This window comes from Triturus cristatus, chromosome 8, assembly GCF_964204655.1.
Source record: "Triturus cristatus chromosome 8, aTriCri1.1, whole genome shotgun sequence".
Lineage (NCBI taxonomy): Eukaryota > Metazoa > Chordata > Amphibia > Caudata > Salamandridae > Triturus > Triturus cristatus.
The window spans coordinates 96,030,039-96,057,890 of NC_140591.1; the positions used below are offsets into that span (position 1 = coordinate 96,030,039).

Consider the following 27,852-nt stretch of genomic DNA (forward strand, 5'->3'; position numbering starts at 1 on the left):
ATATCTAACTACTCTGAATATGAAGAACTGTGGCTCCTACAAAATTATTTACATAAGACAGTTAGAACGATATATTTACATGATATCAAGAGTGATGAAGAAATGCCTATTTATTTGTTAAAGGAGCAAAATAAAATGGATACTTAATGCTTATAGAGAACAATCATTGGCTGTAGCGACTGTTGGTCTTCCGCGCAATGCGTCATGGGTAACTTGTATTTACCATGTCTTCTTCACCATGGCCTCATTCGAGATTTCCGTCAGACGATAGACTGCAATTCCACTGACTGCCGACAGTGGGCCGCCATCGGCATTGCGTTGTCAACTCTGCTCCAAGGAAGGCTTCGAACAGCGCCCTATTGGACAGAGTGTGACATCATGTCTCCTCTTTGTATTTTATTTTACTGCCACAGTGGGAGAATGCATTTCTAGAAAAGGCATCTCGAGTAAGGGATGCCACCTTTCTTGGAGAAAAATACCGGCCATTTGTTTAAGGAGTCTGCAAAGACCTCCCCTTGACACTGAAGAGGGCTGTAAATAAAATGGTATGTATTCGTTTGTAACATGACCTTTCTGCCTTTGTTTTCTCTAATTATTAGTCATGAATCATTAATGCAACCCTAAAACATATTTATAAGTGCTATTTATATTTGCTGTTTCAAGTATGCACAAATGCTTATTTTTTTACTGTCCGGGATATCAAAATACCGGTGGTGCCAGTATAAATTCGAAAAGCTGGCAACCCTAATAAGGAGATAGAGGGGCAGATTTACAAACCCCATGCGCCGCCGGTGCACCGGTGGCGCAGCCTGCTGAGTGATATTTACAAGCAAAGATAAAGTCACCCTGTGTGACTTAACCTGTGCTTGTAAATATTGCCCCTGTTCACGCATCACTGTGCGTGTTAGGGGCATGACATGTGTGTTTCTGTGGGTGTTCCCACACAAAACCAATGTCCACTGATGCATTTCCAGATTTACGAGAAATTGTAACTCTGGAAATGCGTCAGAATGCGTAGCGAGGTGCAACGAGGAGAAATGTTTTCGTTTCTCCTCGTTTTTTTCCTCTTTCAATGTTTACGCATTGGAAGAGAAATCACCTCAATTGATTGTTTTTGTGCAGGAAGGTGCCCCTTCATGCACAAAAACAATCTCCACACGACGCAGGCATCCTTGCACACCATGGTGCAAGGGTGCCTGTGCCGGCGCATGGCTGCAGTTTGAGCGCCAGCGCAGGGGGAAGCACAGAGATGCGACATACTGTTGTAAATATGTTGCATCCCTGTACTTCGAAACTAACGCAGTGCGGCGCAGCAAAATTACTTGCTGCATCGAGCTGCGTTAGTTTCTTGTAGATCTGCCCCTGAAAGTTTGTTGCAGAATCAGCACATTATTTATTTCCTTTACCCTCCATCCCAGATTGATGCCATAATAGCAATAGTTTAACTTATATCTGAAACTCCAAGCGGCATATGTATAAGAAACTGGCGGAGCGCTGTGTTATGCAAAATCTGGTAACGCCGCTCTCCGGCAATTTCAAAATGCAGGGATGCACCGACAATTTCAAAATGCAGGGATGCGCCGTACTTACAAGAATGCATGGCACTCCTGCATTACCCCTAGCACTGGTGCTAAAAAAGCTACCTAGCTCCAACGCAGGCACTCTAGCGTCATTTTGCTAGAGTGTCTTTGCTGTTGGGGTGATTGTTTATGTGCAGGAAGGGACACCTTCCTGCACATAAACAGTCTTAATATGCAATTTGCTCTATGTGTGCTGCACAATACAGCACACATAGAAAGAAGAATATACAAGGAGAAATACAAATTTCTCGTCGTCTCGCCAGTTTAAGACCAGGAATTCCCTGGTGGTACTTTTTGGCGCTGCCCCTTACCTTGCAAATATGGGGCGGTGTCAAAAAGCAATAGGTGTTGTGGCGGAAAGCCCACTGCAACACTCATTGCAATCCCCTTTCACGCTAAGTGCTGCATGAATAGGGGCATTATTTAGAAGGCGGCGTTAAGCCACAAAAAATGGCTTAACTCCATCTTGTAAAATGGCACAGGAGTGAACGCCACTGGAGCATCAGAAAAAGTGACTCTCGGGGCGTGGCTTGGCATCGGCTGTGATGGTGGCGTATCTTTGCTACTCCACCTGGACCTGTGATAAAGCCCGCAAAATCCGGTCAAAATCCTGCTGCTGTGGGCCGGACTTGACTGGCACTGCCTCCACGGAGGTACCTGGAGTCTGAGGAGGCGTCTTGTGCCTGAGTCGGTGAAGTATCCTGACTGCAAGGGAGCAGGACCTTCCTCGAGCCGAGCAACGAGCCCCGGCCGAAAAGGGGGCGGAGTCATGTTATCTGCCAGCTGGCGTACAGGTCACGGTGCTTGAGAGCCGCACGACTGGAGTCCCGGTGTCTGCGGCATGTGCCTACAGTTTCGGGACGAGGGCGCGGCGGGCCCCGGGTGCAGCGCTGCCCAGATCCTGTTCCCAGTGCGCCTCGGAGGCCCGGAGGTAGAGGATCTCCCTTCTGCGAAGGCATCGGCAGATCGGAGACGAAGTCGCTGGACGGATGGCACTAATCCAGTAAGGTACCGGGGGGCGAAGGAGGCGCCCCACCCTCCCTACTGCTGCTTGGGAATCAGGTGCTGCTGGTCCATCTCCCCCGGCCTCTGAATCAGACATTGGCCCTGAACTGCGGGGGCCCATGGGCTCTTGAGTGCAGCCTGGACGTGGCTGCGGACCCCTGGCCTGGGATGCTATTACCCGGAGGTGCGTAGCGTGTGCACCGTGCTATCAGCGACACACAGCTGCCAGGACGGACCATCGCGTGGACTCTGGGGGGGCCCACGCGGACATGAACTGCGGAGGCATACCGCCATCTCTGTGACTCCCCTGACCAGTCGCGGCCTTCCCAGGCACTTGTCGTGAGGCTTCCTGCTGAGGGCGCCTTAAACCCTGTATAGGCCAGACAGCTGTATAAGCTCCTAGTGGTAGCTGTTTGGAGTGGGGGGATTCAGTAGGTGCGCCCGCTGTGACACCCGGACCAAGAGAGCTGCAGCCTGCTTGCGAGGGCCCCCAATCTCAGTCTGTGGGCCCAGGGTCCCTAGCGGATAGCATCGTACGGGCATCCCGCAGCACCTGCACACCGAGGAGGGGCGCCCGACGACGCGCCGACCGTAGAGGAACCCTCACTTAGCTCCATTATGGTGGCGATCCAATCTGTGGGCACAAACTTAAAAACCAAGATCGATAAGGTCACAATAGAAATGAACCTCATGAGGGCAGATATGTGTAAAACCTCTGACAGGGTCACAGCGACCGAGGAGAGCATTGGGGAACTCCAAACTGTGACGCGTAAACTGGAGGAACGTGTGCAGACATTGATGCACCAGCACAAACCAATGGCTTTGCAGCTGGACGACCAAAAAGGGAGGGCCCGCCGATATAACATCCGCGTGGTGGGAGAGCCCGAGGGTGCGGAAGGGCCAAGTATGGACCTCTTCATTGAAAACCTGAGCATGAATCACCTCAAGCCGAAGAGGTTGTCCCCTCTGTTCTCCGATGGAAGGGCACACAGAGCCCCGATCCCGAGGCCAAATCTGGGGGCCCTCCCACGCACGATCATTGTGCGCATACTGAACTTTCGTGTCCGGGACACCATTTTGCAAACTACCAGAGTAAAGGGCGACCTCCCATATGAAAATGCAATGGTGCGGTTCTTCCCGGACTTTACCTTGAGAGTGCAACAGGAGAGACGCACATTCGATGCGGTCAAAAAGGCCCTCAGGGAGAAAGGGATCAAATATATGATGTTCTTCCCAGCGAAGCTCAAGGTCATAGAGGGCGACAAATCATGGATCTTCACTTCACCTACAGAGGTCCAACAGTGGTTGGACGGCGGTCCTCCCCTATCCCGTCAGCAGAGGGAGGTGATGAATTGGCGTGGGAGTCGTTATCACACCAGGGAGGGGCAGGATCGAACTCCAGATCCAGAAGTTCCCAGTCCGGGAGCCCCATGAGTGAGGAGAGCCACCCAACGAAATGAGGGACTGAACTCCTCTCCATGGCTTGGTATATGGATGACATTGGACTCCTGGTATTGCTAGCTTTTCTACAGTTGTGGGGGAGGGCTGCTTCTGATTCCTCGTGGCACCGATGCACTGATACATCAGTAACGTATAATGTTTGATATTGTGATAAGGGGACAGTATCCGATGCAGGGGTTGGTGCTGCGGGACTGTTGGCGCACCACAATTGACACTCTCTTGATGGGGGCTGGGGTTTGGCCTCGGGTGGCCAGAGGCGGTGTCAACCTATACCCCCCATAATTGTTGATTAGTTCACTGGGCGACAGGCGCTCTGCTAGTTGGGAATGTGGGTAGTTTCAAACATACGCAGCAGGGTAGCAGGGAGGGGGGGAATGTTTTACAGGGATGTCTCATTGTTGATTTTAGTTTCTTTTTCATTGGGATTCTGGGAGGTGGATTGTTGGGCTGGTAATCAATGGTCACGTTGCATCCGCTTTCAAATGTTAGGACCGAGTAGCACATTGCGAGAACTTAGCACACACTTCCTGCCTACAAATGAGTACGCACTGGGACAAGAGCCTTAAGCTCCTTAGTTGGAACGTCAACGGGCTAGGGGACAAGGTAAAGTGGAGTATTGTGCTCCAGTACATAAAACGGCATGCTCCGGACATAGCGCTACTCCAAGAGACACACCTAGTTGGAAACACCTGTAAGGTTTTGAATAGATGGGGGTACAAACTCGTGGCACACTCCAGTTTCACGTCAGGATCTAGAGGGGTTGGCGTTCTCCTCAAGCAATCCTTCCCGTTCAGCATACAACACACTTGGGCTGACATACTGGGGCAGTACTAGGCGGTCTCTGAGCAATGGGAGGGACGCACCCTTACGGTGATAGCAGTTTACGTGGCATCAGGTCTACAGTCCCAGGCCTTTAAGGATCTGGGTACTTTCATACTCTCGCTTCCAGAGGGCCACTTTATGGAGGGAGGGGGCTTCAATTCAAATGTTTCGGGCCACCTCGGCCGATACCCATCCTGAGACATTGGCACTGCGAGCAGCTGGCTCACAAACTTTCTAGAAGCATTAGACCTCACGGACCTCTGTAGAGCACAACACCCTGAATGCGCGCAATACACGTTCTATTCTGGATCACACCGCACTTTCTACAAAATAGATTACATGCTCATGCCTGTGCCACAGGCAACGACAATACGCGAAATACGACACATGGCAAAGGAAATTTCGGATCACTTACCGATAGGGACACACTTGACATTGAGCGACAAGAGAGTGGGTAGTGCAGCGCCCCTCAACCCTTGGTATCTCCGCAATCCAACTGTAAAAGCCGCCCTTACTAGAGCTCTCGACCACTACTTTCAAGAAAATGAGGGGTCGGTCGGTTCTTCTGCGACTCTCTGGGAATCATTTAAGACAGTAATCAGGGGGCAAGCATTGTCAGTCATTGCTGGATCGCGTAAAGAAAGGTTTAAGGACATGGCTCGCCTTGAAAATGATCTCCTCCGTCTGGAGGAAGAAGTGGGTGACGGGGATGGGCAGGACACGTTCCCCCAATTCCAACTGAAAAAAGCGGTGTATAAAGCCGTCGCCACAGACATGGCCAAAACCCTAGCAAGGGATAGGGACGGCAGACTATATGACCACGGAGACAAAGCGGGCAAATTAATAGCTTGGTTAGACCGGAAGGAGAGAGCGCATTGGCTGGTCCTGGAGCTAAAAAGTAGTTCTGGCGCTGTGTTAACGGACCCCCAGGACATCATCAATGAGTTTGCAGACAAGTACAAAGTGGTCTATCGGAGCGGTACGGACTTGCCGGAGGAGGACTCAACTGCACTCCTTGCAGACATTGCTCTACCAACCCTTACAGCCGATGAACGGCAAACACTACACAGTACCAAGCAAATTATGAGATAGCACTGGCAATTAGGAACCTCCAACCAGGGAAAGCCCTGGGTCACAATGGACTACCGATCGAGCTGTACAAGCTTAAACATGACAAATTGGCCCCCCACCTTAAAAACATGTTTGAGGAGAGTGGAGATCGTGGCCAACTTCCACGCGACCAAAGAATAGCAACGTTAGTCACCATACACAAGGAAGGGAAACCAAGAGACGAATGCGCATCCTATCCGCCCATCTCCCTATTGAACGCAGAACCCAAGATCCTTGCGAAATTACTGGCAAGCCGGCTAAATCAGGTTATATGTAAACTTGTACATCCTGACCAATCCGGCTTTATGTCTCATCGAAACACAGCCTTAAACCTACAACGGTTACACAGCGTACTGGGGCGAATGGCCACAATCCAAGAAGACGCAATATTGGTCTCGCTGAACGCCGCCATGGTGTTCGACACACTCAAATGGCCGTACCTATTTGCCATAACCATAAAACCTTTATGTCTCGCTGTGTATAGAGTGATCAGATGTGTAACAATCAAATCTCCATAACTGTGTAACTGATGCTAAGGTGTCTATGTAAAGAAGTGACCAAACTGTTCAATAAAAAAAGAATAAAAAAGAAAAAGTGACTCTCTGGTGGCTTTAGGGGCTTGTACATATCCCCCCAGGTGTCTGGGAATACATCCTGCATTCAGATAACACCCTCCTCATTCTCACCGCTCACCATTCCCTTTCATGTTCACCCTGCACTCAATCATACTGCACTCACACTGCTCACCATGCACTCAACAGCAGCGTCCGGCATGACTCGCGGGTGGCAGGGTGACGGCAGACGTGAGGTTGCGCAATGTAAAGCAAAAAAATAAAAACTGTACACCTACCTTGCCGCTGGGTCCTGCGTCTCTGCTCCTTGCTCCTGCTCTGCTCGTGGGACAGGAAGCCAGGAAAACAGACAGGCTCCCCTTGGTTTTGAGCATCCTGGTTCGACGCTCAACCAGGGAATGGGGGCCTGGGTTTGTTCTCCACACAGGCTGTAATGCAGCCTGCATGAAGAACGGGGAAAATGTGCATGGCTGGTTTGGGCGGCCCGAGAGGGCACTTAGGAGTGGGCTAACAACTCCTGGCCTGCTCCATGAGTAAAGCAGCAACCGCCCCCCGCCCACCTGCAAAAAATTATAATAACTCAAAGTTATTATGATTTGACACTTCCTTTCCTTCACACTGCTCAGAAGCAGTGAGGTGACGCTCCTCTGTATAGCAGAGGAGCCGAAACTGACACTCACGCCATTCATCCTCCTCCTGTCATTTCCATCATACGAGCACACCACTCACCCTGCACACACATGACACTCCACTCACTTGTCACTTTCCACAGCTCTTGCTACACTCACAGCCATTACACTGCACTCACGCTGTTACCCTGCACTAACATCGTTCATCCTTCTCTTACCATGCGCTCACACAAGCACACCACTCACCCTGCACTCACAGCGACCACACTGCATTATGCCCCTTGCCATGAACTTGCGCTGTTCTCCCTTCACTTACCCTGTGGTCACATGAGCACACTGCTCATCCTGCACTCACAGTGATCACACTGCATTCACACCACTCACCATGCACCCACGCTTTTCACCCTGCACTTACATGAACACACTACACACCTTGCACTCACATCATACTTCACTCACCTGTCACTCTCACTGCTTACCCTGAAATCTCACTCTAACATGCACATCACTCACCATGCATCAATTCCTGCCACTCTGCACTCTCACTGGCACCCAAACTCATATGTCACACCACTCACCCGGCAGTCACTCTCTCTCACCCTGCTCTCACACTGTCATATCCCTCACTTTGCACTCATATAGGCACTCCTGTGATTCACACAGCTCACCCTTCACTCATATTTACACATTACTCACACCACACAAAAAAGCACATCAGTGAACCTGTGGTCGCACCGATCATTCTGAACTTCCTCCTCTCATCCTGCACTCACACAGACAAACCTCTCAGCATGCATTCATACAGGTACTCTGTTCACCCTGCCTGCACACAGGGACAATAGTCTGCTGGAACTCCTAGGGACACACCACTCACTCTGCACTAACTCCTCTTACCATGCACTCACCTGTCACTCTCACAGATCACCCTTCACTGTTGCCACTCACCCTGTACCTCACACAGGCACACCACTCACCCTGCATTTAGACCGCTCACACCACTCTGTACTCACCCCTCTCATTCTGCACGCACTCCTCTCACCTGACGCTCACATGGGTCCTCCTCTCACATTGCATTCATGCAGTTTACCAGACACTCACATGGGCACATTTTATACCCTACACTCGCACCACTCATGCTGCACTCACTCACACTCTTCACCATCACTCAGCACTTACATGATCACACCTATTACTCTGCACTTATAAAAATTACATGACTCTCATGAATATACACATATTCTACAAACGCTCCCACAGAATACCTGCTCTTTCGGTAGTTCTAGAGGCAACAACAAGGCTAGTCCAAAAGGGGAGAGTGGACAGAGAATGTGGGATGGCACAAGGAGAGAGACTAGGGCAGAGGCCTTGCGGTATGGCGGTGGAGTGAGGATCGTGTGACACCTTCAGCCATTCCTGGCTTTCCATTCACCGCAATGCTTCAGTCTGGGACTTTTTTTTTGCAAGGATTTTTTTTTTAGGTTTCCTCAAAAACCTAAAACTTCAAAGTGTTACTGGATTAAATCTATGGTTGGCTAAGAAGTCAGTCATTTCATAAGATCAGTTGGATGTTGTGATATTACATGTTAGAACATGGATTCGCCATTTCCAATACTGTAACTGCTTGAGCCACACGTGAAACAAAATATAAGCCCCGTACAGATATTTTAAGGAAGTGCACTGTTAGCTCATATCATACTTGCAACAAACATTGACAAGGCAACATATTAATATTTTTGAATTGAGAATGTATTTTAATTAAGCTGTCCTTCACATCTAACCTGAGCTTCAATTGGAATTCCATAGAGCATATTATCAAGCCCATTATCGCCGTTTTAGCGGCAGTTTTCTGCCGCTAAAGCGGCGATAATTTTATCGCCTGTCTTGATAATATGCCCCATAGAACTTAACCTAGAAAAGCCTAAACCTAGACCCCAGAATCCCTAGTTTAGAGCCCAAGATCGAGAATTGGAGAACAGACAGAGTTCCGGTGCCATGGGAGTATTAATATGGTTGTGTGTGTGAGGATCATGATTAGATTGCGGTGAAAAAGTTGGTTGTGTGATGTCCTGCAGAGATGATGTGAGAGTCGTGTGAATGTTGAGATAAGTTGATAAAGTTATTAACGGGTCCCACGAGGCCTAAGATCCTGGGTATATTATAAGAAGCAGAAGACACCATGTTGTATTTGTCTGCTGAGTTTTGTGGAAATTGTTGTGAGACGTTGTTGGCGGCTCAATTGAGACAGGGAACTTTGTGTGAATGGGACAATTGTGAATAGTATGGTAAACCTTTTTGCGCAGGAAGTAAACTATACTGATTCAGGTGAATACCCGCCAGTCGAGGTTTCATTACGAATGTGTGTGTGTGTGTTTTCTTTGGGTGAGAGTATTCTAGTGATTCTTTCAGGAAAGCAGACAATTGTTGTTTATAATTGAAGTAAATGTGTGAGTGAGTGATTGAGTGAGTGATTGTGTATGGAGAGACTTTGAAGGAGGGTGAGCTGCTGTGAGGAGCAGGGAGCACAGCAGAGGAGACCTAGAGTGATGTCAATGTGTGCAGCACCGGGGTAGGTCGGTTAGAGTAACGCTACGCTGGGATTGGTTGTATTCATCATTTGGTATTGTATTGTTGTTGTTGGAGGTTAAATCGCTGCAAAACATGACATTTCTTGAGTTTGAAATTGTACTGTAGATTTTTCTAAACAAAGAGAGAAATGAGCTGCTTTAAAGCAATCAGGGTTATGAGTAGAGGAGATGTGGGTCTTCCTCAGGGCTGGACTGGCCGTAGCGGGCACCGGGCAGTCCCCCGGTGTGCCGCACGGGTTGGGGACGGTTTTGGGCTCCTGGGGCCGTTTTTGTTACAGGGCCGTTTTTGCAGCATAGCTTCAAACTCGGCCCTGTAACAAAATCGTCCGAAAACCAGCCCTGGCAAAGAGCTCGGCGGCACCCCCAAGCACCGCGGGGGGGCAGGCCGAGCACTTTGCCAGGGCCGGCTTTGGTTCCCAGTCCGGCCCTTGTCTTCCTACCAGGACGGGCGTAGAAACGCCACCAGAGGATATGCCAGCTCATTATATGGTGATGAATTTAGGGCTTCACACTATTATTTGGCTTAAAAATTGGCACAAGAAGATCCCAGAGAAAGAGGGTGCATTAGCATTTCCATGCTGTGGTACATTCAATTTGAGAATAATTAATAATTTAAGGAGAATCTTGTTTAGGCTGAAGCCATTACCTAGACCTACCCAATTTGAAGCACTTGATGCATGGATGCGTGCAACACATGCGAAACAGAGAGATCAATCTCAGGGGAAAAGGATGACAGCAATGCATGCTTACCAAGATGCACAATGGGATGAAAAGCAAAAGAGATGAAGAGTAGACATGATTGAGGGAGCAAAATGAATCCCTGCATTGATGAGCGAATGAAGTGATTCTGAAACAAAAGGGAGTAGAGGATAAAAAGACGGAAGGAGGGAAAGGCATGAGGACAGTGATAGTGATGCCAGTGGTAGACTGTTGGATGGATTGTCAGCAGAACGTCCACCTCCGAAGAACAAGTCACCCCTTGGAAGTGGGGAAAGTCAGGATGTGGCCAATAATTCTGAAACTGCTTCAGCACCTGTGGCTCCTGACCCTGGTGTTGTGAAATATATTGACAGAGATGATGCAGGCTGTGGTAAGGGAGGAAGTGAGGACATGTGCACCAGAAGCTTCAGGACATTACAATCCCAATCCTGTATCAAACAGTCTGGATGCTCTTACATTACTATTGGTCCCATTCGTTGTCCCCGTTTATGATCCAAACTCGTCTGGCATTGAATGTCAGAGAATGCCTGTAGTTACAGAGGGGTAGGGGGGACCCCACAAGCAAGAACAGAGAGTTCTAATATAAGATTTGTTCGACTGACTCCAGTAACCCTTGAGTACCCCTGGTGCAGTTACCGCTGATTCCTCTGCAGTCCAGACTGACTAGAAACATAAGGTCTTTTCTTGGATTGGCAGGTCTGGATTCGGCTGTATCATAAACATTCTTAGAGTATGTAACAGCACACCTCAAGAAACCACTAGTACACAGAAGACCCCTGAGAGTCATCGCATATTTGATGTCCTAGATTGAGAGACGTGGTTGAAAGAACACAATAATACCAAGGAGTGTCAGAGTACCGAACCAAGTTAGGGAACCATAAAGTCAACTGTGAAAGTAGATCTGCTCGATGTGGTTAAATTAAAAGCTGAATTGGATGAAATCATAAGAGGTAGTTGAGATTTTAATCAAATCGAGACTTACCAGCCCAATGAATTGATGTTCATAGCTAAAGACGTTACTGGAAAGGCAAGGCAGGCTCATGAGAAGTTATCTGAATTAGCCCAAAGGTATGACATTGACCTAGATCAAAGAAAGGCTTTGCAAAAGAGCCACAGACTTGCATATAGTGGTTGTGCTATAGAAGAGAAGAAAATACTTGGATTAAAAACACACATTTGAGAATTAATTGCAGGCGTTTGAGTCTAGAGCATGCTAGATAAATAGGAAGACAGATGGTCAAAAAAGAAGGTCCAAAAAAGACATTAGAAGAGCCACCTCCTTCTGGAGGAAAGGGCAAATGAATGGAAGCCTACTCACTATGAGAAGTGCCTAGTGGAGGTTATGTACCTTGGAGTAGAGGTGACCTTGCTGCATTTACAAAGGACTTTCCGAGGTTGTGCGTGAAGCCTGTAGAATAGTAAAAACAGGTTGATTGATTTGTGAAAATTTCGTAGGTGCTCTGGGTTGACTTGAACACGTTATTTGAAATTGTTGTCCCTAGTAATTTGTGGTCGGCATGTAAGATAGCTACAGAGTGGCCTTAAGATGAACAGGAGAGTGATCCCATGATGCATGGCCCGTCATCAGTGTTGATAAAAAAATACAATCAGGTGATTACATGGCTTAAGGCTAAGGTAGCTCCACAGGATATTAATTGGATTAAGATTGATAGAACGAAACAAAAGCCCAAAGAGACAGTTCATGCGTACCGTGAGAGGCTATTGCAGGCTTTACAACAGTACAGTGGGATGGTTACACTTGAGATGAACGATATGGAACAATTTGTGTCTAGATTTGTGACTGGTTTGAGACCTGAAATTAGCATTATGATTCAACAGCATCTGATTTGTTGGCAGAACAAGTATGTTGACGAAACTCTGCGTTACTCAAAGTACTGTACCGATGAGATTGAAACGAGACACAAAAAGATGAAGGAGAAGTTGATGTTGGTTCAAATGAAGGCTGCCGAGAGAGGTAATCAAGTTTAGCCATATGTAAGGACTGTTGCTCCAATGCAAGGATCATATTAGACAGGAGTTCAAATACAGCCAAGTGGAGGATTCTCGGGACAAAGAAGAGGTAGAGGTGTCACAGTCGACTCAAACACAGGAGTTGATGTTGGCACGTTAAAGAAATCTACTCCATGTCACTATTGTAATTGTTTGGAGCATTGGCAGCGTGGATGTTGTCTTAATACTGTAAATCAAGATCAGATGGGGGATATAATCAGATACAGGGAACTGTCGTGCAACCCCAGAATGTGCCAAGAACCTAATCTCAGAATATGGGAGGGTCTCAAGGTCCCGTAATGCAAGTACTACAGCCCTTCATGCTACAACAAGCTGTGCAGAATGTGCCCCATAACAATCACCCGATCCAACAAATCCTGTGTTTGAGCCTCCTGATGACTATGGGTCAGATTCATCCTTAGGACGGTGCCTAGGGGGGGAGGAAGACTGTACACTTGGCACAGTCGTCGAGATAAACCAGAATGGACCTTATGTCAATGCTGATGTAGATGGACATACTGTCACATTCTTTAGACTGTGAGAACAACAGAGGTTCCAAACCTACCCCTCTCGGGAAAATCAATCCAAGTTGTAGAAGTTGCAAACAAGAGAATGTCAATTTCTTTGACGGAAGAAGTGCCTGTGAAGATAGGGACATTTGCAGATAACCTTCAGTTTGTGCTGTGTGATTCAATTCCGGTGTGTTTTTTGGTCCGTGACTTGCTGTGCAAATTAAATTGCACCATATGCTGTACCCCAAAGGGAATTGAGCTGCAAACGAATGATGGAGACATTGCATTGAAATTTTTCAAATCAAAATCTGAATGTTTCATTGTTTCCATTGCTGACGGCAGAACATTTACGGTTAGATTTCAGAAAAACAGTATCAAATCTGGTCTGGGATTTAACAGGAAAGGACATTGGAGTAATTAAAGGAGTAGAGGCAGTCCGTATACAAATTAAGCCCAATGCTGAATAACCAAGAACACCTGTGATTGAGTCTATGATTGAGCAAGCCAGTTTGAAAGAGATCCTGGGAATCCATGTAACTCTCCCATTATGAGCTTACAGAAGCCTAGAGGTATGTACGGCATTGTGCAGGATCTTCACAAAATTATTAATGTAGTGGTTCCTTGGTGTCCCGTGGTACTGAAGTTAACAGTAATACTGTTTCAGATTCCATGTCAGGCTGAATGGGTCACTGTCATTGACCCTTGTCAGGCATTCTTTTCGATTCCCCTCCATAAGAAGAGACAATTTTTATTTGCCTTCCGGCTGGGAAATCGTGTTTTAATATGGTGTTCTGTCCCACAAGGGTACACGGACCAGGACCTGCAATTCGGTCCTGGTCCAGTATATCGACGACCTTTTGGTTGCATCGAGTACTCGAGATGCTTGCAAAACAGATACCATTGCCCTGTTTATTCAGTTGGCTGAGAATGGACATAAAGTGTCCCGAGCAAATTACAATGCGGCATGACAGTAGTCCTATATTTGGGACAGTGAATTGAGAAAGGTATAAGAAAGGAGTCTGCCATAATGCAAATGAATCTGCCTCGCACACAGAAAGAAGCCACAATGTTTCTGGGAATGGTGAGCTACTGTCACCAGTGGATACCTAACATTTCCTTAATGGCCAAACCTCTGCAGAGGTTGACACCCGAGGATATGTCTGCTCCGGTGCCCTGGGGCAATGATTGCTTGGTTGCCTTCCTGGAGTTAAGAGTGAGCAGGGGTCACACTTAGGCACTAGGAATGCCGGATTACAGCAGAGCGTTTTCACTCTTTTGTCATGAACGAGAACGTTATGCAATCACAGTGTTATCTCACATCCTGGAGGTGCCGGTAGACCAGTCGCATACTTTTTGTGCTACTTCAGATTCAGTAGCATCAGCGCTGCCCGGATGTCTCAAATACGTTGCTGCAACAGGTGTCAGCAAAGAGAGTTGAGAAAGCATTGTGATGGGTCATCCTTTAACTGCTTACGTGCCTTACTCTGTAGAGATACTGTTGACAAGCAATCATACACAACATTTAACAAACAACAGGCTTACAAAATATGAACAAGTGATCTTGGCACCCGACAACGTGTCTCTGAAATGTTGTTCCGTACGCAATCCTGCTACCCTTTTATCCTTTCCTGATTGTGAGGGGAATGACAATGAAGAACATGACTCTCAATGTCACTGAACTATACAGCAAACTCCGTCCTGACATTGTCGATGAGCCAGTACCTGAATCTGACCAAATCCTGATTGTGGACGGCTCATGCTTAGGAGACAATGAAGGAAATTTAGATCAACCTTTGCTGTCTGGACAGTTTCAGGATTGGCGGAAGCTGCTTGTCTCCAAGGAGTATTCTCTAAACCAATGGCTGAGTTGTTTGCTCCAACACTAGCATTCTGTGTTTCAGACCAGCTGAGAGTGACAATATTCACCGATAGCCAGTAAGGTTTCGGTGTTGTTCACAATTTCAGGCAGTTATGGTCTTAGAGAGGTTTCATGACTTCATCGGGGTCTCCTATCAGGAATGGGGAGGTTATGAGAAAACTGTTAGAAGCATTGCAATTGCCACAAGAAGTTGCAGTTGGGAAATGTTCCGCTCATTGTAAGGGGAATGATTTTGTCACCGTAGGGAATAGGTATGCAGATGAAGTTGCACTTTACTGTGCACTAACTTCCTGTACTTTCAGTGGAGATTTCTCAAATGAAGCCCCAGATGAAACCAATTTCAACTTGTTGATGATAGTTGCTGACACATGGGAGGACGTGAAATGATTGCAAGAAGATGTCTCTGAGGATCAACAAATTGGTGGGATTAGAGCAGGATGTGTGAAAAGGGATTATGACATTTGGGTTTCGAGTGATGGAAGACCAGTATTGCACAGTTCCTTGTTACACCCGATGGCAAGACAGATCCATGGATCTACAAATGTAGGTAGGGATGCAATGGTGAGACTGTTTAGGCAACCTTTGTTTAATCTAAAATTTTGAGTAATTGCTGAGGCATTTGGTCATAGATGATTAACAGGCCAGCAGATGAATGTGGGAAAGAGAGCTGCTGTTACGCTGAGTCACATAGGGAGATCAGGAGGACCTTTTAACAGGATGTAGTTGGATTTTGTCGAGATGTCTGAGTGCAATGGACTGAGATACATTCTGGTGCTGGTGTGCATATTTTCGCGTTGGGTGGAAACCTATCTGACAAGGAGATGTGATAGTCTCACAGCAGCTAAGCTGTTGCTGAGGAAGGTTATCCTGAGGTTCAGATTTCCAATTACGTTAGAGTCACACCGAGGAACTCTTTTTAATAATGAAGTTCTATAAATGGTGTGCGCAGCTTTGCAAGTGGAACAGAGATTACATTGCAGTTATCGGCCAGAGACTTTAGGAATCGTTGAACAGATAAATGACACTTTGAGATCGAGGTTGGCTAAAGTGTGTGCTTTGACATTTCTGAATGGCCTGGTGCTTTGCATCTTGTGTTGTTGATCCTATGCAGTGTTCCCGATAGAAGAACTGGCTTGTCGCCCCACGAGATTCTCATGGGACGAGCGATGTGATTGCCTGCTGCGCCTGCCAACATGCTTGTGAACATGTTGGAGGATTTGGTGCTCAACTACTATAAAGCATTGGCTGACGTGGTTCGTTCTGTGTCTCACCAGGTTGAAGCGGCCACAGCACCGCCACATCAAGATCTCTGCCACGACTTGAGCCATGGTGACTGGGTGCTCATTAAGAAACATTTGAGAAGGAACTGTCTTGGGCCCTGTTGGCGTGGTCCGTTCCAAGTGATATTATTGACAACAACAGCTGTTAAGTGCGGTGGTGTTCCTAACTAGGTTTACGCGTCCCACACCCGTAGAGATATGTGTCCCCATGAAGAAACCGCTCCTCTTCCAGAAAAAGTACCAGCAGTGGTAGAAAGGCTACAGGAGAGGGTCAGTCAAGCTGAGTGGGAACACACAGGGGCATATTTACAAGCCCCTATCGCCACAGGAACGTCACTTATTACAATGTTCCTGTGGCGATAGGGGCTTCGCCTTATTCACAAGGCAGCGTTAAGCCACTTAAAGACTTTCGACTGCCTAGGGGCCTCCATAGGGTTGAATCCAGCACTGAGATTCCCTGATTTCCTCAAATCTATGCTCCAGCGACAGCCTGTCTCCCAGACTGTTCCCAGTGACTCCACAAAAAGCCAAATGCTCCTCAGCCTGCTCCCATAGTGTCCGTGGGTTCCCCTTTGTGACTGCACCTAAAAGGCACAAGAGTCTCGAAATACCTGTAGCAGCGCTGGCGCAGCACTAACACGGGAATAGAGAAGGGTACTTCCTCCAGATGACAAAGAAACCCTGGCAAGACGACGAAGGAAAAAGGAACACATTCTGATAAAAAGAAGAGCTTGAACCTCAACAGTTCAAGTTGTAGATATGCTGATGCTTCAAGAGCACCATCCTGGCAGCAAGTTTGACTCCTCTTCGAGACAGGCCTGTGGAGCGTAATCAAGCTATGGGGCACTCAAGTGGCAGTGGAAAAAGGCACAGACAAAGTAACTTGTAGTAACTCTTTCTCTGAGAAGTTCAGACAAGACTTTTAAGGAGAAAATAACAGTGATTCGGAAATCATCAGTGATCCTGGCACAAGCAAAGTGTTACTGTGAGGCATTAGTGTGAGCGAGCTGGTGGCACCATCCAAACGGGAGGCAGTGGGGGCCGGCCTCCAGGCACGGCTGGGTGCAGGTTAGGTCGAGGTAACACTGAGGAGATCCAAGACTGACTATCAGGCGGAGAAGGCACTGATCAAACTACAGTGCCTGTCAGACAAACATCTGTGCCCAGTTCACTGCATGTGGAATACTGGGTGATCTGCCTAGTGGAGAGGGCCCCCTTTACAGGCACGGCGATGGGGTGTGCCTGAGCAAATTTCAGTTTCAGGCGGTGCTGAAGATGGCACTCACCAGCGGCAGAGTTCAGCACACATTCCTTTCACATTGGTGCAGCGACAACAGAGGTATGGATGGGGGTAACAATTGAAGGCATCAAGGGGTCAGGTAGGTGACTCTCCTCAGCCTATAAAAGATAGGTGAGGATCCCACAAGACGCGGAGCTTTACAGCAACAACCCACGACCCATCCTTCCTACCAACCCACCCCCCCACGACCGCACCACACCCACTATAGAGCAAGCTGAAACAGTTTGTCTTGGCAGGAGACAGATTGACATCTGTGTGGTTTGAGGGACACTCGTTTATTCAGGAGACCCAAGACTGGTGCATGGGGGGGGTGGAGGCGGTGTCCCAAGGCCCAACAAAACAGATATAAGATGGACGGGGGTGTCCGGAATGCGCTGGGAGCAGCTGCTGGCTACATTGGAGACCTTGCAGGAAAAGCACAGAGCTGAACCAGACCTGCTTATCGTGCACCTAGGGTGGAACAACCTCGCGCAGCTGGGGATAAAGGTTCTGCTGGGTCACATCAGGCACAACCTAACCAAGGCTGCCAGGTTAATATGGTTGAAAATTGTGCCCAGACAAATATGGAGGGGGGCCTGGTCCACCAGGGCTCGGGAAAAATCCAGAAAGAAACTCAGCAAGGCGGTAACCAAATACTGCAGGCCAAACAGTAGGGAAGCCATTAGGCACAGCGTGATCAACCTGAGGCGCCCGGATTACTTCAGCAACTATGGGGTGCAATTTTTGAAGTCAGGAACAGAGGTATTCTGCGCCAACCTATGGGAAACCATGGTGCTGGCTGGGTGCCGCTGGTGAATGAACAACCGAATGGGAGAGCTGCCTGAGGATGTAGCCCACGAGCAGTGTGGTAAAGGAGATACATGAATGGAGCTTAAGGAGGTTTGAAAGGCCACACCCGACCACGGCAGGGTAGCATACCAGGCTACTTACCTTGGGATGCCTCACAGCAGGGTAAGGCAGTCAGAGATGAGAGAGGACACAGACCACAGCACTCACACCCCAGGCCCGCCGGACCACACCGAGCAGGTGAAGGTAGCAAGTTAAGCCTAAAAGACTTGTGGATTCACCCCCTGCACAGAAAGTAAACACCAGCTCAAAGACTCCAGCTGACATCAATAAATGTCAAGATGATTTATAACGAGATGTGTGGCTTTATGAGACAGCTGTATTCCTGTATGTTTGATTTATGGTATGATTTATGTTTTGATGACAAGCCAGCATTTTTTCGGTCTGTTTGATTTATGGCACAATGTGTGCTGACACGCTAGTGTAAGGGCGTGACTTGATTTATGAGGCCAGTGATAACTGACAATTATTGTTCTATAACAGGTGTACATTCGGGATGATTTATGACCCTAATTAAAGTTGCTGTGGGGTACCTGTTGATGAAACTTGTGATTAATGTAGCAGTTGCCAAAAATCTCCAAACACATTTGTAACAGGTGTAGTGTTTCATTCAAAATGGGAGTGGCCACGTCTGAGGTTTAGGAGAGAGGCCCGCACCGGAAGGGGGCTTAAGGGGCTTGCAGGTTAAACTGCGCCAAGGCCCAGGAATGTGATTCCGGTGAGGGACAATGGACAGGAAATGACACCCCAGCCCCAAGGAGGGAGAGAGGAGGTGAAGAGGCAACTGCGACAATCGGGCTTGAAAGGCACAAATCCCACAGGCCAATGGGAAGGCCGGGCGAAATTAAAAAAATTACTTGTGACCCAAGGGGGACCAGATTCTCAAAACAACAAGCATTTACAATGCAATGGTCTCGGCATTGGTAAAGTTAGAGCTATTGGCATTGCTTATGGCATTATTTTTGTTTATGTTTTCAAAACATTTAAATAAACGGCATTGTTAAAAACAAAAACAAACAAAAATAATGTCATGAGCAATACCAATAGCTCTAACTTTAACAATGCCGAGACCGTTGCATTGTAAATGCTTGTTTTAAGGGGGCCTCGAATGGGTCTCCATCGGGCTCTGTTTTGTGCCTTGGCATAGGCGGTCCGTTTTTTTTCCGGACTGCAGTGACAGCAGGCACATCGATGTGCACGTGGTGAGGGTTGTAGGGGAAGGGAAATCATTTCAAGAGAGTCCTTTTCTCTCTGGATTTCCCTTCTGTTTTTGAATCTCAGGAGCAGCAACATTTTCGTGGTGTCACCTGGGCTGTAAGTGGAAGCGTTTTCAAAACTATACACAAGCCATAGTTGATGCTTATTTATCTTATGCAACTAACAACTATTGACAAAGCCAATAGTCCTGACTTGTTGTAGGTATGATGTGGCTTGTATGATATATCTGGACGCAATGAGAGGAACAGCAAAATAAAAGTCGGGCGGTACACTGTGCTACACACAGATTTTCAGCTTACGTATTTTTAAGCCACCCCCTTAATTACACTGACCACGCCCCCTTGAGAGACCCCCTCGCCCCCCGTTTTTTCATCTCACTTAAAGCCCTGCCAACGAGTATGTGATGGTACCTCGGAAAACGATAGAACTGTATGACTCGTATATTAGTCCTCGTTTAGGACACTGCCTTTAAGAGGGCGGTTTTAAAGAAACACGGATATCAGCATGGCCAGCCACTAGCTACAGTCGCTTGCTTCCAGGGCAGGGCCACCTTCTGTGCCTTTCCTACGCGGCATCTAAAGTGCAATTTTCGGGAGGCTTAAGAGATCTCCTCTTGAAAATTGCGACATTTATACAAATCTTTACACAATGTATTCCCGGTTTGGCAGCTCCCATGTGCAATCAATTCGCTAAACAGTCATTTAAAGTGCAAACATTACCCTAGACATTGAACAGCTACATATAAAATATATGAATACAATTCGTGTAGAACACATGGGTTTACTTTTTATCGGAAAGGAATCCGTAATGTTAAGGTTGTGTAAATGTGTGTAGTTAATCTGTTGATTATTGGATTGATTGGCACGCGTTGTTTCAAAAACGTGTATAGAAAACAATTGATTCCATGATTATCTCTGGGACTGAGCTCATCTCCTCTCGAGTGAGAGAGGGGAACTGGAAATAACCCACTGTGGAACATAACACAACATAGGATGCATGTCAGTGCAATGCAGTACGTTAGCATGTAATGTACATACCACGATAAAATATAACCTCCCTTAATACACATAACGACCAAAACATACTATGACTTAACATGCTATAGCATGTTATAAACAGGCCATAACATAGCCTACTACTGCATACCTTAAGATAAGACCAATAGCATATGTAACATTAATAATTTGAAAAAAATACCACAACATGATATGATAACACAGCATAACATACAACAGGATGCCGTTTAATGCAGTGCAGTATGCTGGCATAACTATAATAGCACACAATACATACCTAAGAATGCATTCCATAACATAATGTACCGTAGCCAAACACAATAATCTTAATATATTATAACATAAGATAGCCAACCATGATAAACATAACCAGATGTAAAATATGTAACATAGAGCCCTTAACATAACATATACGCAGTAGTATTTTTAGAAACCCTATACTCTAACACCTACTATACGTGCTCCAGTCCATCTTATCAACTATCTGCAGTGCACTTCGCTCTTTAAACATTTTGTTTTGAGGACTTTTCGTTCACCCCATGTTGTCAACACAAATATCTTTAATGATGCGGAGAGTCAAAAGTGAGAGAAAATTCACCCACAGTAGAGTGCACTAGGAACGTAAGCCTGTCTGAAATCTTCCACTCACTGCACAGCACATCTGCAAACAGCCAAGTTTCTCTGTATTTTTCCCTAAAATCCAAGCAGAATCAGAAAATGTGGGTGTATACAGGTTGACTTCCTGTTCCCTGGATTTATTTGCCTTAATCCTAACGAGATCTGAGAAAAGGTAAGATTCAATGTGTCTGTGATTGTTGTTCAACTTTGAGAGATGAGAGCCGGTGCCTGTCAAAGTCGCTATTAGAAAGAAAGGATATCTCAGACAAACTATAATGTGTCGCTTGGACTGTATATTTCCGAGGCAGGCTGAAAGTACCCAATAACCGTATTTAAGGGCCAGAAACCAGTCGTCAAACACCTCTGTCCGGCGAGTGTCCTGTGTGTTCACGTGCTCAATAAAATCGTCTATTTTGTTCTCACGCCTGAGAGAGAGAAGGCCGGGTCTCTTTTGAGAGGGAGATGTCATCAGCGGAAGTCCCGGGCAGCGCCTCACAATGAAGGCATGGAAGGGGTTGTGTGTGTTCTAGCAGAATACGAGCTTCACCTTGAAGCATCCACCGAAGCTCCAGGGGACGAGCGTACCGTAATTACGAAATAATTGCGCACCTATTGCGACCTGCCGCCGTAGGCTCGCTTCTCTTTTCTTTTGTGCCTTTAGATTTAAAACAATGTCTTTTGAAGAATGAATCTTATTGTCATTCAGGGGAAAACAGTGTAAATACTGGGCAGAAGCTTCCCAAGAGCTAATAATCCACTACAAAGGGATTGAGTAATATTTAAATTGTGAACATGATCCCCGGGATATCCGAGGATTTAAGCAACGCACGGTGCAATCTAATGCAAGTGATGTGTACACACAACTGCTGAACACAAACAGACACTGATTAACAGTACACACAAAATAGCTCATATTTTCGTCAGCGTAAAATCGTTTTGTAGTTCGGACTAACAAACACGTCTTGTTTATATAGCGCCTCACAGTCGCGCTGTAAGTAACAGGAATGAAAACGTATTTTGCAACTTTTTGTGCGAAATCAACTATTTTATAGCAGAAGTTAATAAGTAATTTATCGCGGTTAGTATTTGTTTTAAATGCCATCTTGAACCAGAGAGTCTACAAGGCAATCGTTTGAAATAACTTTATAAAAAGTCACCACTTACCAAGAATCCCAGCAGTTTTAGGCCGTGTAGCGCCATGCTGGGTGGTGTTATTTCTCACAGGAGCGCTAAGAGCAAAGCGGTGTTCGCATGTGGGCGCTGACGGGCTCCTGGGTGCAGAAGAAACGGCAGCCTGGCTGCTCCTCTCCAACCCCTCCAGCCCCAGCCTCTCCCCAGCTCCGCCGTTCACTGATTGACACAGGACACCTCGCGCTCCCGTCACTACAGGGCGCGGGGAGGGGACAGGTATGTAGATGGGAGGTCAGGAACTGCTGGGTGAGAGAGAGCCTTCCGAGGCAGAGGTGTGCTCGCGTCTTGTCCAGAGCTCTGAACGGGAGCCCACAGGGCGGACAGCCTGTCACTGTGTTTCACTGAAGGTGTTCGGGGGGTCTGGTGTAAGGGTGCAGGGGTTATCGACACTTCATCAGAGAGTTAGTTCCACGCCATAGCAATTACTTGTATAAAGATAAAAGAGTAAGAGAGGGAAATTGTAGAGGTGGTGAAAGAAAGAGGCGTGAGGCGGAATCAACACTAGGGCCCTGATTATAGGGCGACCAGAATTTTAAAGCCCCAAAACGAGTCATTTGACAGAAATAGAAGAAGGACGACAATTGTATTTAAACCAAGCGCATAGAATGAAAGCGCTCTTCAGCAAAGAATTTCAGAAGAGGCAAATAAATACAATTAACATTTTAAAGCCAGTATAATGCCTACTGATTACATTGCTTACTTATAACAAGTTAACTCTTCCTGCATATGAAGGCACGAGCGAAAAGCAAAACAAGCCGAGGGCACCAGAAGACACCACCGCCTTTCTCCGAGGCAGAGCAAAAATGCCTCGGAGAAAGGGAGCCTCATTTTCGGATTTGGGGGCGTGTTTTGCTGTTGTCTCCTCCCTGAGACTTCTCGCAAAAAACACGCCCCCCGATCCGAAAAAGACGGGGCTTCAACGGAGTGACTGGACCTCTTCTCCAGTGGCTGGCCAGCATTTAAGAGGCCAGCCAATGGAGAACAGGATAGAAGAGGGGCGGGTGCAAGCCCCTCTTCTCAAAGTCACTCCAACTCATTAAATCTCGGAGCGAGACTGCGCAAGCGCAGCCTTTCGCAGCCGAGACCTAAAAAACCGGGAGAGGCCTAAAGTTTGCAGCAACCATTGCATTAAAAGTAGGACTATTTGACAGCTGTCATGGACATGGTAAAAGACTACAATGACAGCCTCCTTCACAACACAAATGCACTGCAAGGTACAGATTTAGGGGCAGATTTATGTTGCACTTGCGCCACTTTTGCGCCACCGTTGCGTCACTTTTGTGATGCAGCAGCGGCGCAAATCCTGCGCCATGGTGCGGGGTATTTACAACGTGACGCATCTGGGAGATGCGTCACGTTGTAAAGCCCTGCGCCACATGTAGGCGGTCCAGGGCAGGTGGGGGCGTTCCGGCGCAGGAACGCCTCCTAAAAGTGGCTGAGTGAAATCTACAAGATTTCACTCAGTCACTTTTAGGCCCATGCTGCGTCAAAACCCTGCGCCTGCTTGAAGCAGGCGTAAGGATTGACGCAGCATTGTACAGATAGGGCCCCCCAGAGCACTGCTGGAGCTGCATCGCGCTTGCGACGCAACTCCAGCAATGCGCCACTTTTACGGCACAGATGCATCACGCATCTGTGCTGTTTTTGCCCCATGGTGCGCTGCATTATAAATGCGGCGCATCCATGGTGGCGTAGCTGTGGCGCATAATAATTGGCGCATCCCTGCTGATATGCAGGGATGCGCCAGTTAACATAAATCTGCCCCTATGAACCTTATAGTGTTTTTCCCATCATCCGTTTATTACGATAAGTTTGCTAACAAGGGCTTATTTGGGTGATAATAAATTCTTATTAGTGTAGACAACCTCAAACACTGTGTTATGCTTTAAACCTTGAGTTTGTGGGGGCTTATTTTCCAACGCGCCGCACCATGTTTACTTCACAAAAGTGACGCAAACCCAGCACAAGGAATTGTATTGGGTTTTGCTTTCCAACGTAAATCCTGATTTGCATTGGAAAGTAGCCATAAAGTAAAATAGCGCTAAACGTTACTATGCATCAAGGGGACATACATGGGGGTGCCCATGCAACCACCCATGGATTTTGATGGTAATGTCTGGTGGGAAAATAATTTTACTTTGTCAAAGCATAGTAATTTGAACTGTATGGGGCACCCTTCCAGTACAAATCCTTTGCTTGACATGCACACACCGCGCTATAGTGAAAAGAGTGCGCACTGGTGCAAGGCAGGTAATGTGTGTCACTGCTTGGGATAGAGCAGGAAAGCTAGATCTCAGAGGATATGGTGCTGCTGTACTGTCTCCATTTCATGCGACGCAGCAACTTTGGTTACTGCGCAGTGTGAAAACTCAGCAAATCTGACCCTTTGTTTCGCCAGGCCAAACACTCTTAACATATAATGGCCAGCAGTATGGATGACATGTGACTCCTACTCTTGTAGCCAACATCCGATGTAATATTTCCTCTGCACTTATTTACATGCTTGTATGATTAATGGTCTCTATATGATTTGCAGAGCCACTGGAGCTATGTGGCAGGGGAGCACTAAATTATATGGCAGGTTTGACCAAATGATATTGCAAGAAAAGCCAAATTAAGCGGCACGTTTGGAGCATTTGTTTAATATTTTGTTATTTTTACACGTGATAATACTGTCTGGGCAAAATTTTCACAACATTAGTACCAGTTTAACAGCCAAAAACAGTTTATGTGGACTCCCCTCCTAAAGATCTCTTTAGTGATTTGAAGTCGGGCCCTGTTTTGCCATATAGTGCCCCAGGCCCATTCTGTCCACACCTGAAGCATGAGAGTCATAATTGTCCCTGCCAGCCCATAGACAGGGTTGTGCTAACATTGTCCACACTGTAGAAGTGGGGGCCAACTGCGACTTTCCGCTTTGGCAACTAAAATAGTGACAGGGCTTAAAATAAACAATAGCCTTAGAAGGAGCTTCCACATTAAAGCTTCCGAGAGGTGACGCAAAGTGTTTTTGATAAAAAGTTCAAACTTTTCTTATGTTCTGCGGTCAAGCACCTCCCAAAATTAGATCTTGTGGTCAACTGTTCCTCATTTCAAATGTATAGAAGGACGGCTTACTCTACCAGTAAGGGTGGGCGAAGTTGGCGGAGTACCCCTACGCAGAATTCCGCTGAGTTGAACAAAAACTCAGTGAAATAACTCTGTTCCTTCTCACCCCAATTAATGAAACAGAAATCTCACATACCTTTGGTCAATCAATAAATAACTGTCTTTGTATGAGGGATCCTCCAGTGCCAGGGGCTGCAATCTCCACAGGCAAGTGGTGCGCTCCGCATCATCCCCCTGTATTTGTTGTATGTGGGGATTGTGGTCAGAGTGGGTTCTGCCTAGGTAGTTTGCGCTGTAGCATTGCGCCAATATTAGCAAGTTTACTACAAATCGGTCAATGCGAACATGTAATTTATGCGGGTGGGAACAGTGGGAATATAGGCACGCTTGCGGGTTGAGGGACATCCATGCATCTGTTAGGTCCCAATGACGTAGCCACTCCCTCAAGCTTCGGGCACTGGATGTTGCAGCCATCTGTGTCAGTGGAGGGAAGAATCTGTCAAGGCTGGTGTCGAGCCTCTCGTTAAAGTCACCTTCTAGCAGCCAGGAAATATCGCACCAACGTGCCAGCAGCTCTGTCAGTGTGCGCCAAAAAGCATTCTGATCTGTGCTTGGGGCATATATGGAACCCATCACTATCGGCTTCCCTTTTGTCAATACGAATCAGACATACCGATCTACTTCAGTCTCCTCGGGTGTGAACAGTCTCTGGTCTAGTCCAAATTAAGGTCCCCCTGGCATAGGAGGAGTAGCCTGTGGCTAGTATCTGACCTTTCCATCTCCGCTGCAACTTACGGATCTCTGGCTGCGCTATGTGTGTCTCTTGCAGCAGCGCCACAAGGGTTGCGTGTCTCTTGAGATATGCATATATTTTGTATCTACGGGCTGGCGTGTGTAGCCCCCTAACATTCCAGGTGACTATGTTGGTGGGTGGCATGTGTCATAATCATAAGCTAATGACGTGTGTAGGTGATTTGGTGAGACGGAGGCCAGGTGACGATGTGACAGCCATGTAATCGGCATGGGGTGCGATATTTGTAATCTTATGCTCGTGTCGCCTCGGACAGACTCTGGGGAAGGGAACCATGTGGGCTTTAACTGGGATAGAGCAGAGGGACGACATGTGTCTGACCAAACAACAAGCAATGCCATATGGTTGGAATAGTGGGGTAGGATAGAGCTTGTAAAAGGTGGGTCTGGCTGTTGGGCCCGTATTGCAGGTCGTCGGCCTGTATTTTTGGCTACTGAATTCTGGCTCAGAATTGCCACGTGGCGTCGGCTTGTGTAGCACGGGGTCAGTGGCACCAGGCGCGCTCAGGCTTCGTCCGTGTGGGCGGCACTGGGTGCAATGTCTGTTGCCTCACACACTCTGCCATAAATGAATCAAGACTGAGATTGACTTGGGGGACCTGCTGAACTTAGGGGCAGATTTATGAGGCCCTTGCACCTCATTTACGCCGCCGTTGCGTCACTTTTGTGATGCAGCGGCGGCGCAAATCCTGCGCCATGCTGCGGGGTATTTACAACGTGACGCATCTGGGAGATGCGTCACGTTGTAAAGCCCTGCGCCATCAGTAGGCGTACCTGTGCAGGGGAGGGGGGGCGTTCCGTCGCAGGAACGCCCCCTAAAAGTGGCTGAGTGAAATCTACAAGATTTCGCTCAGTCACTTTTGAGCCCATGCTGCGTCAAAACCCTGCGCCTGCTTGAAGCAGGCGTAAGGATTGACGCAGCATTGTGAAGATAGGTCCCCCCAAAGCATTGCTGGAGCTGCGTCGCGCTTGCGACGCAACTCAAGCACTGCGCCACTTTTAAGGCACAGATGCGTCACGCATCTGTGCCGTTTTTGCCCCATGTTGCGCTGCCTTGTAAATGCGACGCATCCATGGTGGCGGAGCTGTGGCGCATGATAACTGGCGCATCCCTGCTAATATGCAGGGATGCGCCACTTATTATAAATCTGCCCCTTAGTGTAGGCTGGAGACAGCGGTCAGCAAGGGCCCACGGCCGCGTGGAATTGACTTGTGTTGCACAGGGTCAGTGGCACCTGGAGCGCTCAGCAGGTGCATAGCCAACGATGATGCGTCGTCCGGGCGGGCCTCACTGGGGGCAATGTCTATTGACTAGTTGTTTCCTCCATTAACAGAAATGTGGCCCGGTTTGAATTGTGGGACCTGCTGACCGCAGTGTAGGACGAATGCAGTATACGGCACACACATATCTCCGTGTTGTTGTGCTGCTGGCTGCGCTAGGGGCCTGTGTCATGGAGTCTGGAGGTCACGGCGGTGGACTTGTGGCAGGGTGAGGTGCGCCGCCCTGGCAGACGCGTTGCCCATCCCGGGAGGGAACCACACCCAGAGCCCCGGCCTTTATATCCACACTCATACGCTGG

The 27,852-nt window shown here is 47.5% G+C and overlaps 1 long non-coding RNA gene across 1 annotated transcript in view; it reads left to right on the plus strand.

The window, feature by feature from the left end:
* Positions 1-420: 420 nt before the first annotated feature.
* The window catches only part of LOC146801619 (uncharacterized), a 56,213-nt gene continuing 28,781 nt past the window's right edge, over positions 421-27,852 (plus strand). The window contains exon 1 of the long non-coding RNA XR_014968055.1: positions 421-545. This is a non-coding gene — a long non-coding RNA (uncharacterized LOC146801619). The remainder of the gene's footprint in view (positions 546-27,852) is intronic.